The sequence below is a fragment of the Myotis daubentonii genome, chromosome 14 (assembly GCF_963259705.1).
Source record: "Myotis daubentonii chromosome 14, mMyoDau2.1, whole genome shotgun sequence".
Classification (NCBI taxonomy): Eukaryota; Metazoa; Chordata; class Mammalia; order Chiroptera; family Vespertilionidae; genus Myotis; species Myotis daubentonii.
In genome coordinates, this window is record NC_081853.1 from 40120046 (window position 1) to 40134901 (window position 14856).

Genomic DNA, 14856 nt, shown 5'->3' on the forward strand with positions numbered 1-14856 from the left:
CTGGCCTTAAAATGGCAATAATTAAAGGAACTATTGCAATACATATTTTACTATTTATTTACAAGTCACTTAATGATTCCTTTCTAAAAAATTTTCTGTGCTTTCTCTATACAGCACTCTGCAGAACTCTTATAGTCCAGATATAATTCCTTTATTTTAATTTTCCATATTCTTCAAGGATTTACTGTGTAGTCTTTGGGATTACTGGCAATGGAAAGCAAATCATTATTTTAATGTATACTTATTAATTATTTACTATGTGGCAGGTACTTTCTAGGCTATGAAGATGAACTGGTAAGCAAGACAAGGTTAGTCTTTGCCATTATCCACCTTACTTATAATGATAGGAAGGACATGGGCTTTGAGATCAGGCAAATGAGATAACAAATGCCTAAATAATACTAACAGTATGCAAGAATTAGTTTGCTAGCAATTGAAATAAAGAAAACATAACTGCTGAACTTAAGCCAACCACAATAGTTTTATCTCTTAAAGGATCTTAAGGGGACAATTTAAGGAGTAAAAGATTTTTAAATATATAATTCATACATTTTGAGGACTAAGTTATTTAAAATATTTTAACCTCATTTTAAAAAGGAAACTTTATATTTCTTACTCAGGTAGCCCTGTTAGGATAATAATAAATATAAATTTCAAATGTTCATATTTAAAAGAAAATTTGGAAACTTTGCAAAGTTATTTCATAATTTCAGTTAAAGCAAATTATATAAATATATTAGTTTTTCTTATTTTATATAAAGAAATGAATTTCTTTATACTCTAGGTTACATTCAGAATGTTTCAAAACTTTTTTCTAGAGTTCATTTATAGTTTTAGTCTTTTATCTCAGATATCATTAAGTACTGAAAAATATTAAATAAATGATGATATATTTAATCACTGTGATATTGTATAATCAATAAAAGAAGATTGGAACATTTTTATAACATGGGAAATTCTTTCCATACAATAAGGAAAAAACAAACACAAGGTAAAAATGTACATATGTTTACAAATATGTGAAACACAAATAAGACTTAGAAAAATATTAGTAGGAGTTGATGCTTACTGGTAGGGTAACAGTTGCCTTTTTTTTATATTTTCAAAAATTTAAATCTAATCACATGTATACATATTATGAAAAAAATAAATCCACATATTTGAAAGAAATTACCCAAAAAAGAGCTTTAGTTTATAGAACGACAGGTTTAGATTTGTCAGATGTAGGCCACAGTACACAGATAGTCTCAGTACCTGAGCCCTTGTCACCCATCGTTTTTGCTAAATATTTGTAGAAACCTTTTCTTCTACCCTGACTCATAAAATAAAAATGTCTAACAACAATTTAGCAGATGAAAATATTGGAGGAGAAATTTTCTATTAAGGCTGTGAGGTTTATTTGCTTATGCATGAGGGTTTCCCTGGTCATGACAGGAAATGAAGTCTTGTCATCAGGCAGAGTAAACCATTAATTTTGCACGGAGAGTTCTAGGGGCAAGGACAACAACTCAAATGAATCAGAAAGTAAGGTAACGATGGGAGACATTAACTATGGGAGACTTTTGACATTAGGAGAAGAGGAGAATGTCAAATAAATTCTTGTGACTGGATGTGCCATCACAAAACATTTATAGATTTTGCAAGAAAGCTGCAATGCCTCAAATGGCACTCTGAATTGTGAGACATTATGTGATTTTTTTTTTATTCCCAATATAGTGAAAGTAACATGTTTAAATTCTGGGAGGGAAATTTTGTTCATTTGAGTTCTACTGAGAAAAAAAAACTCCGTGTTCATACATAGGGGTTAACCAGCTGGTTGAAACTCCCCAAATTTGATCAATTTGTCTATTTTTTCCCAACATGGATGGAGTCAACATGTCTCCATCCCCCAAACCACTAAGACACTATGAAAATCTGTGGTTTAATGTAGTAATGTGGCTCTAACATGTATCATGTAATAGATTCAAGGAATAGAATTATCCTGGGAATTATTATTGTATGAATTAACGATTTGCTTGTGTGTGTTTTTAAAATTTTATAGATGTGGAACTATAATTAATCTATCAGATTCACAGAAATAATTAAAACATGGCATACATAAGAGAACTCATGGTTGGTAAGCTGCATTAAACTATGTGTCTGAGCATAATGTGTGTAAAATAAAACAGGAAATACTGGTTTTCCTGGGAGGCAAGATGGTTCTTTAAATTAATTTATAGTCCATTGTTTTGACCCACTAGAAAGCCTTCTGAGACAAAAGTTGAAATGTTACTACTTATACCAAAGCACCAGCATTTGATATCCAGACTGTCCTGAAAAGTGCTGATCTTCTCTTCCCCTCCCACCAAAGTTGACAGGAAGTACCCCTGGCAGACCCTAACTGATATAACCCAATTGAATAATAATCAAAAGTTGGGGAATAAATACAAAAGCCCACTGAAGAAACCCTCAATAACCAAAGCTAGAGCAACAACCTAAATAACCTATTACTGGATTATAAGCCACAGTTAACCCAAGATGACTATCAATGAGGACATACTGATACAAAAAATGGGGAAGAAGCCCTCGCTGGTTTGGCTCAGTGGATAGAGCGTCTGCCTGTGGACTGAAGGGTCCCGGTTCCATTCTGGTCAAGGGTACGTACCTCAGTTGTGGGCTCCTTCCTGGCCTAGAACCTGGTTGGGGCACGTGCTGGAGGCAACCAATCCATGTGTGTCTCTCACATCGATATTTCTCTCTGTCTTTTCCTCTCTCTTCCACTCTCTCTAAAAATCAATGGAAAAATATCCTTGGGTGAGGATTAAAAAAGAAAATGGGGAAGAAGATAGAAACTGACCAAATGGAAATAGTTCAAATATTTTAAATAGATACACTCCCCTCAAGGAGGAATGGAGTATAACTCTCTACACCTTAAGTATATACTATGCTTAGTGTCTTGCTTCCCAATGGTACAGTACAGAGGAGTAAATAAAGCAATGGCACAGTGGAAAAAGCTAGCAGACATTACCTCACCATGTCATCAAGGCTAACAACACTGACAGTCGTGTGGATGGCTGTATCTTTGATATGATGTATGGAGAATGGCACTTCACCTCTGAGGTCTTCCTCCCAAAAACACATAACCCAAGTTAAATCCGGAGAAAGACATCAGACAAAACCCAAACGGGTGACATTTGACAAAATACCTCACCATTACTCCTGAAAACTGTCAAGGTTATCAAAAACAAGGAATTATCACAGTCCAGAGCAGCCTAAGGAAATATTAAGACTAAACATAGTATCCTGGATGAGATTGTGGAACACTACAAGAACCCTGAATGAAACAAAACTAATATAATACAAAGAAAGTATAGTTTCACTGGTTCTTAAGAATTATCATTTGTTCATTAATTGTGACAAACACACCATATTAATGGAATGTGTCAATAATAGAGGATATTGGGTAGGTGAGGTGTATGGGAACTCCACCATTGTAGCAACTTTTCAGCAAATCTATAACTATTCTAAAATAATAGGTTTATTTTAAATGTCGTTGTTGTTAATCCTCACCAGAGGATTTTTCCCCCCATTAATTTTTAGGGAGGGGGAAGAGAGCAAAACATTGATGTGAGAGAGACACATTAATCGGTTGCCTCCTGCACACACCCTGACTCGGGCTGGGATGGTGTCTGCAACCTAGTTACATGTCCCTGACCAGGAATGGGACCCAGACCCTTCGGTCCACAGGCTAACGCTCAATGATCAAAGAGGCCAGGGCTATTCGACTTTTTTTTTTTAAGTTGGGGAATAGGGCAAGGATCATCCTGTTTCTCTCCTTGAGACATAAAACAGGAATTTCTCTATTTTTATAAACTTGTGTAATACTCTGGGGGGGGGGGGACACAAAGAAAGCAGCTTCTATTCTCTTCTTCATCTCTTGCTCTTTCATTTCCACTGCCTCTTGTGTGGCCCACCATCTTGGATCTGTATTTAAAAATTAGCCTAAAATTATATTCTCTTATCTTTTAAGCGGCCATATATGAACTTAAAAGTGTAATGGCTTCACATGCCTGAAGAGAAGGCCCAGAATTATCCAGTTGCCTTATAACGTCAAGGTAAATACAATTTTGGAAGGAAAGGCTGAGAAATTGAATATGGACCATGAGTATAAGCCATTTTCTCTAATTCAACTTTGCCTACTAAATAACTCATCTACCAACCCCCCAAACAAAACTCAAACACACATCAACAGTACTCGTGTCTTATTTACAATTTGTTCCAATCAAGATGAAGAATGAGCTATTCACAGACACATACACATACACGAACACACACACACACACGTGTTATTCAACCAATCTCCATATAAGAATTCATAAACTTCAGTTTTAGTTTAGTATTTCAACTCTATCACAACTTGCACAATCATTCACACAAAATAAAATTATCTAAAAGCATGTTATTACTTAAAAGCAGTACCTAATTATATTGAGTGGAAAATTTTGCCTACAAGTAATTTCAGTGTTTTATTTCAAAGTCACAAATCCAAGCTCCATTGATTTGCCTATGTCTAATACAGCACTACTCACAGTAGCCAAGACATGGAAACTATCAAAGTGTCCTTCAGTAGAGGACTGAATAATATATACAACATATGTTGTACATATATAAAATATACATATATACAATGGCATGTATATACAATGGACTATTACTCAACCATAAGAAAACATGAAATATTGCCATTACAACAACATGGATGGACCTTGAAAATATTATGCTAAGTGAAATAAATCAGTCAGAAATAGCTAAGAACCATATGGTTTCACTCATATGTGGAATATAAAACTGAAACTCATGGACATAGACAACAGTATGGTGGTTACTAGAGGAAAGGGGGGTGGATGCCAAAAACTGGTTTGGCTCAGTGGATAGAGCATCGGCCTGCGGACTGAAAGGTCCCAGGTTCGATTCCGGTCAGGGACATGTACCTGGGTTGTGGGCACATCCCCAGTAGAAGATGTGCAGGAGGCGGCTGATCGATGTTTCTCTCTCATCGATGTTTCTGACTCTATCTCTCTCCCTTCCTCTCTGTAAAAAATCAATAAAATAAAATTAAAATTAAAAAAAAAGAAAGAAAGGGGGATGGAGGACAGTAAAGGGTAATGGGAGCCAAATTATGGTATTGGAAGATGATTTGACTTTGGGTGGTGGGTGCACAATGCAAAGTACAGATCATGTATCATAGAAATGTACACTTGCAACCTATGTAATCTTATCAACCAACTAGTGGCCCTGTGCACGAAATTCATGCACTCAGGGTCGGGGGGGTCCCTCAGCTCGGCCTGCGCCCTCTTTCAGTCTGGGAGCCCCGTGATGGATCGCCCCTGCAGAGGAAGGCCCTGCCCACCTGCCGCAGCCTGCGGGTCGGTGGTCTGGGCCTTCCCCTGCAGGGTGATCATGAAGCGATGGCCGGGCCCCTGACCAATCACATCGCACCCTCCTGGCTGGCCTGGTGCTAGTGGGTGTCCTAACGTGGTCGTCTAGAAGGTCGTCCAGACAGTCATTCTGCTGTTCGGTCATTCAGTCAATTTGCATATTATGCTTTTAATATTATAGATATCACCCCCAATAAATTTAATAAAAAAATTTAATAGATGACATTTTATATAAATTTTTAAAGCATTCATTTAATTAAAGTACAAAAAAGTGTAAAAAACAATTAAGTATTCAAACGGTGGTTCTAGTGTTGACAAAGACAATATTGTCAAAGGTGCTTGTGGGGAGTTTAAATAGAGTCGCTGCATAAAAGTAAGATCATAATTAAAAGAGTACAAGCAAATATTTAAAATATAATACTCATTCTTAAAATTTATGAAGAAAATTGATCATTCTTCTGTCTTCTTGGTAGAAAAACAGAGGGCTTAACTTTTTTTTTCTTAATCCTCACCTGAGTATATAGGGTTTAACTTTTATTCCACACTAGAGGCCCAATGCACGAAATTTGTGCAAGGGGCTCAGCCCTCGCAGCCCTGGCTGCCTCAGAAGGTCATTCTGCTGTTTGGTCTAATTACCATATTACCTCTTTATTAAATAGGAATTCCTTGTAGTAGCATTTATATAGTATAAGTACATCTATCCTATCTAATAAAAGAGAAACATGGTAATTAGCATATGACCGCTACCCTTCCCATTGGCTAATCAGGGCGATATGCAAATTAACTGCCAGCCAAGATGGCGGCCGGCAGCCAGGCAGCTTGAAACTACCATGAGGCTTGCTTGCTTCAGTGACGGAGGAGGAAACCAACGTTCCCCGCCTGCCTCGCCAGCTTCTGAGCCTGCAGTTTGAAACATTGTAACAAATATAGAAGCTAAACAAAACCCCAGAAACCAGCTTTCAGCCAGCCAGGATCTCAGAGCTGGAATTATACATTGTTTTGATTATAGAATGCAAACAAACCAGATATCTGCTTTCAGCAGTGGAGCCCTAAGAGCTGGAGCCTCAGAGCTAAAGCTGGCTCAGAATAAAAATAAAAAAAAGTAAAAAAGGAGCAGTTGGGAGCTTCAGTCCCAGCCTGAAAACAGCCCTCAGCCCCTCACCCAGACTGGCCAGGCACCCCAGTGGGGACCCCCACCCTGAAGGGTGTGTGACCAGCTGCAAACAGCCATCATCCCCTCACCCAGGCTGGCCAGGCACCCCAGTGGGGACCCCCACCCTGATCCAGGATACCCTTCAGGGCAAACCAGCCAGTCCCACCCATCCACCGGGCCTCTATCCTATATAGTAAAAGGGTAATATGCCCCCCAGCACCGGGATCAGCATGACAGGGGGCAGCGCCCAAACCCCCTGATCGCCCTGCGGCTCTGTGTGTGACAGGGAGCGGGGCCACAACCTCCCTATCCGCCCTGCTCTGTTCGTGACAGGGGGCGGTGCCCCAACTCCCCAATCGGCCCTGCTCTGAGCCTGACCAGGGGCTGCACCTAGGGATTGGGCCTGCCCTCTGCCACCCAGGACCAGGCCTAAGCCAGCAGGGCGTTATCTCCGGAGGGGTCCCAGACTGCGAGAGGGCACAGGCCGGGCTGAGGGACCCCCCCTTCTCCCCCGAGTGCACAAATTTTTGTGCACCAGGCCTCTAGTATAATCATATTTATTTATATTTCAAATATACTATGAGAAATCAAATAAACTATCCCAGTAGTGAGCTTTCTTCTATTTTCATAATAATTTAGAAATAAAATCATGTTGTACTATAATGGCTAAATACTAAACATAGTAAATAAACAATATGTAAATATTATTTATAGCATTTCTCCATTGAGAAAATTATATACCACAGCATTATTCTATGTTTCACTTTTAAAACTGTAAATGGCTCATAATTAGGCCTATGAAGTACCAACACAAGAACAATTTTGCATTGATCTCATTCCCCACTAGAGTGCAGTATGAATTTAAAATTAAAACTGCCGTATCTGGAGATTCCCATAACACTAGGCTTAAAAATAGCATCATTGTAACTTTGTAAATATATAATATGTACACATACTATATTCACATGCACAACACTCAGCTTTAATGATATATATATCTATATACATTTGTGTGGATTTATTCTACATAATCCACACAAATGTAGCTATCATAATCAGACTTTAAAGATAAATTGGAGGAAAGTCAGAAAATCAGACAATGTAAATCAATTATCATGTCTTTATTTTTTTTTAGTATGTAAGCAGTCTCCTGACTTAAATATACTTGGGAACTTTAAAAATTAGGAAATTTTAATTGTAATATCTTACTTTTATAACAAAATGATATTATAGAAGACTACGTGAGACAAATCGAGGTTAATGGATCATAACTTCAATTACAGTTTTTATTACATCATGGCCCCAAACCAAAGTTGTCATTACAATTTTCACAAGATGAAGGAACTCTTTGTGGATATTCATGAATTCACATATTAAAATTAAACCAGGGGTGGCAGGATGAGATAGAGAGTAAAACTTTAAATGCATTCCTTTCCCCCTTTTAAGCACACAGCTTCTAAAATTGTAATTGCAGAATCAAAATTTCTCTTTTGTGACCTCAGATTTTAAAAAAAATCTTACTTTACTTTTGAAGTGACTCATCATAAAATCATGGCTAGAATCTCTCTGAGACCAAAGAAGAGCTCATGGTTTAAACTCAAAGTTAAAATAAAGGCAATTTTTTAAAGTCAGTTTTCAATTAGAACCTGTGTTTGAAAACAGGTCACATACATCTTAATTTTCAATGCAGTTACAATCATCTCTCAAAGTTTCAAAGTCCAATGGGAAAAAAATATTTTTTACAAGCAAATATTTTTCTATATTTTGATCTGTTTACTTTTCTCTCTCTCTCTCTCTCTCTCTCTCTCTCTCAATTTTAGGAATCTCTTCTTGAATCAATCATGTCCTCAGGGCCTCTTTGGTTAATTGTGACACTCAGACTTATGCCACCCAGTGTCCCTGCCATCCTACCAGGAATGTTGAGGATGGTTCATGAGCCAGGTTCTTGATTTTTTCAGGCCATATATTTTTATAAAGCTACTTTAAATATTAACCTTGTTTCCTTGAGAATGCACCAAATAACTTTGTGCTTTCACTTGCATCCTATGTTGTCTCTAAAACAGCTTATATAAAACTTAAGAGTGGTTTGCCCCAGAAAAACTTCCGGAGACTTAAATTGGAGAGAGATTGTTTTTGGCTTATACCTGGTGAAAAGTTATGTCAAGAAAGGACTAGGAGATGATCACTGAAAAGTGACTCAACATATGTATTTTAAGCACATTCGTTGTGTCTAGCATTCTTTTAGGTACTTGGTATATTGGCAAATGGCATAAACAAATATTCTAGTTATACGTGGAGTTTGAGAAGAGGGTGAAACTGGGGATTTTAGGATGACTTTTTAAAAATATATATTTTATTGATTTTTTACAGAGAGGAAGGGAGAGGGATAGAGAGTTAGAAACATCGATGATGAGGGAGAAACATCGATCAGCTGCCTCCTGCACATGTCCTGCTGGGGATGTGCCCGCAACCAAGGTACATGCCCTTGTCCAGAATAGAACCTGGGACCTTTCAGTCCGCAGGCCGATGCTCTATTCACTGAGCCAAACCGGTTAGGGCTTAGGATGACTTTTGATAATCAGTTACATGCTAAAGAAAAGTAAAATTGTGGTATTTGTTGTGACTAAGATTTGGGCTTGCAAATTCTGCAGTTGAATATTTGAGTTATTAGTTTATTTTAAGACATAGCTTTGCCTCTCATTCATTATGCTTAAAGCCAGAGGATTTTCTTGCTTTCCCAGCCATGCACCCCCCACCCCCCAAAAAAAACTCTGCCTTTTTAAAATGTAGTTTGTTATTCTGATGATTTCAACTATTGTCCATGTCTAATTCTTTAATACCAAAGACTTTCTCATGATGTTACTGGCATCCAGTTTTATCATAATCATTCTTATAAATCACCTAAATACTCTTAGCTCAATATTTTACATTTTCTCCCTTCTTGGTATTAGATGAGTAGAGTAGATACTACTAATGATTCAGAATAGCTTCATGCTGCTTGAGAATATTTCTCATATCAAGAAAAAGTTCCCTGAAAAATCTGTGCATACACTTGTGACAGACACTCTAAAACAGCCCCTGTGACTTCCACCTGATGGTAGCCAGACCTTAGTATGTAGCTGACTCCCTGAAGCATGTACAGAACCTGTAAACTTGCTTCTACTAATAGGAGATGGTAAAGGTGATGGGAATATATGCGTTTAGATGTATGAGATATAAAGCATTATGTTATAGAAGATGGCAATGCTCATCTTGTGAGGAATTCATCTCCTTTGCCAGCTTTGAAGAACTGCCTTATCGGCTTCCCTCTGGAGAGCACCACTTAGCAAGAAGCTTAAGGTTGTCTCTGGCCAACATCCAAGAAGAAATGGAGGCCATCACCAACAGGTGAATGCTGCCATCAACTCCATGAGTAAGGAGGAAGCGGTTCCTTCCCCATCAAACCTCAGATGAGGCCACAACCCTGGCTGATATCTTGGCAACCAACTTCTGGAAGCCTAAAAGCATCCAAAGACGTGCCACCATCTCTCTTCATCAGCTTTCTTATTCAGAATGTCATAGTCATATTTACCCTATGCTTCAAAACCCTTAAGTCCCCACAAAGTAACTGGTGTGTTGCTGAGTTATTTGACTGGTAGAGCATTTAAATTAGCCATTCAGTTGATACATTATGTTAAACTTTTCTGTTTTTTGCCCATCATCTACAAGCTGGCAGAGAACCCAGAGAACCCAGCTAAGCAATGCCTGAACTCTGGATGCTCAGAAGCTATGAGATAATAAGTCAGTGTTATTTTAAGCCATTAAGTTTACTGTGATAATGCACCAATAGATAACTAATACACAATCTAACTCTTCTGCATTAATTAAATTATAAATTAACCCAGATTTCCAAAGAAATGTATTTGTTTGTCTAGAGAAACTCCCACAACAACTTACCACCTCACCTTTTAAAAAAAATAATTTGTCATTTTCCTCTTAGATGTTAAAACATCCCAGCTATACACCGCTGACCCCAAACATAGAAATCATATTTGAATAAAACAGGTGGAAAAATAATAATTTCCCCCATGAAGATCCAGATCACCCGATGTATATCCATGGCAGACTCACTAGTCAATCACGACTCCCTTTCCTTCAGAGCCTGGATGGGGTTTCACACACTGAATAGCTCAGTGTATGGATCCACATATTGTTCCCATTTGCCGTTTAAGATGAAAACTTATTTGCTATACTAGATACATTCACTAATACGTAATTGTCCAATTGACTTAGGGAAAGATATAAACCCATTTTTAAAAAGGATGAAACCATGTTGTAATTATTGTTCACTACGGTCCCATTTAACCTATCTTTTTTATTATCTAAATAAGCTCAAAGGCAGTCAGTTCTTAATTCATTTCCTACTCTTACTGGATGAACTACATATGTCCCAGTAGTCATAAAATAATCTTGCTCAAAACAAGTATCCAGATACCAATACCATATTTTGAAATGTGTTCACAATGAATTATAACACTACTGAAAATCTCAGGGATATTTTCGTGTTTTTTAAACTAGTAATTTAGAAACACTTATTTAGTATTTACTAGGTGCCATTTACTGTTGAAACACTTTACAAGTATTAGTTCACTTAACCCTCAAAATATCGCCAATGAGGTAGATTCTATAATTAACCCAAGTTTTACAGAGGAGGAAGGTTAGGCACAGCCAATCAGTGGCAGAGCTGGGTTTTGAACTCAGGCCTTGGCTCTAAAGGCAGAGCCTAATGCTTTCTTCAGCCTCGATTGTAACAAGTGAGGAAATCCTAAAATCTAAAATCCCTCACACATAAAAAGACCTGTGTCAGTTAAGAAAGTAAATGGCCAGTCTTGATTGAAAGTTCTTCATTTCTGTTTCAGTACCTTTATCTAATATCAATTTTTTTAAAAATGTAATCCTTACCCGAGGATATGTTTATTGATTTTGGGGGGGGGGGCATCACTTGGTTACCTCCCATATACCCCCCAACCCGAAACTGAACCCACAGCCTAGATAAGTGTCCTGAACGAGAATGGAACCCACAATTGTTTTTGGTGCAAGGGACAATGCTCTGACCAACTGGTATCATGAAGCGTGCGTATACTGCAATCATTTATTTAATTGAGATCTATTAAAATAAGATCACTAAGCACTAATCAACACCATATGGCTTTCAAGTTCATGCTAACTAATGGGGCACTTTGGGTGGTTAAGGAGTATTTAAGACCTTAATTAATTTACAAAAATCTACTTGTAAAATACAAAAGCTCTCCTACAGTGATTAGTCCCTCCCTTCCTCCCTCTCTCCCCCCAACACACACACACCTATACATATGTATACTTTTAGAAATAACATTTAATTTTATAGCCCCATGCCAAATCATAGCACTCAAAATTCAATCTAAAGGGGGAAGTAATAACCAAAAGAAAATTTGAATCAAGAGAAGGAGACCTAGAAGAAAAATGGAGAAAGGGAGGGAGGGAGTTTGAGAAGAAAAGGTAAATTTCATTACTTGGAGAAAGGTAGTATGGGAATACAAGTCTTTACTCCCCTCCTCACCATCAGAAATTTTACATTTTTAGACTTGTCTTGTGGGTCTCTCTTTGGGTGATGATATTTAGTCAGATTTCACTAGCTCAAAGTTGTTTTTCTTGGCAAGCACAGAAGCAGCAGCTAATAGAAAGGGAACCCAAGTAGACCATCTATGTTGCTTTGTGTCCTGTTGAACCTGTTCAGTTGTTCATTTTGCACACACTGCCTTCCAAATGATATTAGGATATCCTAGAAAGGGAGCTCTACTTACAGAGCTGTGTATATGCTAACCCTCAAGTGCCATCTGTCATTCCTTACTACTTCTAACACACTTGTGCCCTAATGTGTTTGCACTGTTTGGAAAATGAACGCTTACCGATTAAATTCAACAATAAAAATGGCCCAGCGGGTGTAATGAAGCAATAAAAACAATATTGTTGGTAAGTGTTGCCATCACAGTTTGAGATTTTTATATTGCTGCTGTGGAGTAGTTTCTAAAACAATTACTTGTGGGCAAATATATTAATAATATTCAAATATAGTAGAAGTTGGATAGAAGATGGGAAATCTGATGTTCAGACTGACATTCTCTCCATGATATAGCACATCCCCTGGGCTCAGATACCGTAGCATATATTAATTTTATTTTGACTTCTGCCCTCTGTAATGATAGCTGCATTTGTGAGGTATAGCAAATAGATTTTTAAAAGATAGTTCTTTTCTGTTACTAATGTAATCTTCAACTCATATGTTGGTAATCTTGAGTTAATTTTAAATGAGAAAAGAAAAAGCTATTTTGAAGTATCTAGAAGTAATTTCTCCAAATATATCTGTGGTCATTGAGCATAATGTTTAGTCATCATAAGCAATCACTAATATCAAAAGCTTTAAAGAGTCCAGGTTACATAAATAGTAACCTAGTGATATGAAAAAAACCCACTAGAACTATCTGGAGTAACTTGGTATTGAGGTAAAATAAATATTGATATACTTAAAACTGATCACTATTAATTACTTTATGCTTTTACAGTATTTCTTGGTGAAGTTTCAATCATTTAAACACATCTATCCATAGGAAATGACAAGTAATATGACATAGATATGGGCCTTTTATTTTCTTTACATAGATAGCTTTCCATTCTTGTTATTTGGGGTATAATGTAAGTTATTTAAAAATAACAATATCATGGCCTACTGATTTACTATTTCTTTTGGTTAAGATTTTTAATCTTATTTATAATTTATATCTACAATCTATATATATAAAAGCCTAAGCGACCGTTACAACTGAACGACCAGAATGACTGAAATGACGAGTCGGTTTGATGCACACTGACCACCAGGGGGGCAAATGCTCAATGCAGGAGCTGCCCCATGGTGGTCAGTGCACTCCCACAGCCAACCAACCATGGCCCCTCCCCCCAGCTTGCCAACCTCCTATAGCCCCTCCCCCCATCAGCCAACCTCCTTGGCCCCTCCTCCCCAGCCAGCCAACCTCCTGCAGTCCCTCCCCCCCTGGCCAACCGGTCCCCCTATAGGCCTCAATTGCCGACCAGGCCAAGGGACCCTACCTATGCACGAATTCGTGCACTGGGCCTCTAGGATCTGAATAGTCCTGATGTGATTGAAAAATTATATTGACTAGTGGGAAGTGTGCATAAAAATGTACAGGGGTCCCAGGACATGTCTGTTCCCTCCAGAGAGAATTACTTTTCTTCTGGCCTTCAAAGAGAACTGAAGCAGATCCTCTTAAATCAATCAAAGAATGAGACCTCAGACTATGGGCATCTGGCCTTCATTCCTAGGGAGTAAGTCTTCTGGTGTTTCACATGCAAGTCGTGGAACCTCCCCTAGCTTTGCCTCCTGACCGTGAATGCCAATGTTTCTCTCTCCAGCTCTGGGAGTCTGTCAGGAGCTCTCCTTAGAGTTTCAGTCTCTTTGCACCTTTATTTGTTCAGTCTCTGGAAGTCATGACCTCACACAGTTTAGGATTAGACAAATGCCTTGATGGACAAAAGCTGCTTGAAATATCTCTTTTATTCTTTTTGTTTCTTTTTCTCTGGCATCTTGCCTTCAATAGTTCTGCCTTCCCTTATCATGGCCAGTTTCAAACGGCCTTTTGTTATTTCATGTATCTTTCATAGTTGTGCTTAAAGGGAGGGCTGACTTGATACTATCCACTCTGTAACAGTCAGAAATGGATATCCTTTTTTACGTTATACCCTATAAATATATGTGTTGCTTTTCAACAAGTATGTATTCATGAATTACTTCTATACAATTTACAGAGGAAAGTAAATGTTTTAATAATCCAGATTAGAAGGCTGGGGAACAGATACAGCAAGTGTGTACAGAATCATAAAAACACGAGTGTACTTAATATTCTAGAAAAGAGAACCAAAATGAACAAAGAACTTGTAATTCTTGATTTGGCAGGTTCATCTGGTAAGTTTAAAAGGTTATATTAAGTTTAAAGATAGAGAAAATATTTATAGATTTCACATTTAGAAGGAAAAGTAAAATAGTATTCTCAACATATGGTGGTGAGGCAACCATTGATATTTGCAGCAAAGATATGTAATTACTGGATAAAGAAGGTGAAGGGGTTAGCTAAAGAACATATATGCATACCCCATGGACAGGGACAATTTGGTAAAGGCAAGGAAGGGGAGAGAGGAGAGGGGGTAGATAAGTAAGGGGGAAGGGAGGCCTCCTGCAATAATGTCAAAATTAAA

At 37.8% G+C, this 14856-nt stretch overlaps 1 protein-coding gene across 2 annotated transcripts in view; it reads right to left on the reverse strand.

Annotated features, from left to right (window-relative positions):
- ZNF385D (zinc finger protein 385D) overlaps positions 1-14856 on the reverse strand; it is a 718409-nt gene that overhangs the window by 583837 nt on the left and 119716 nt on the right. The gene's annotated exons all lie outside the window — the stretch shown is intronic.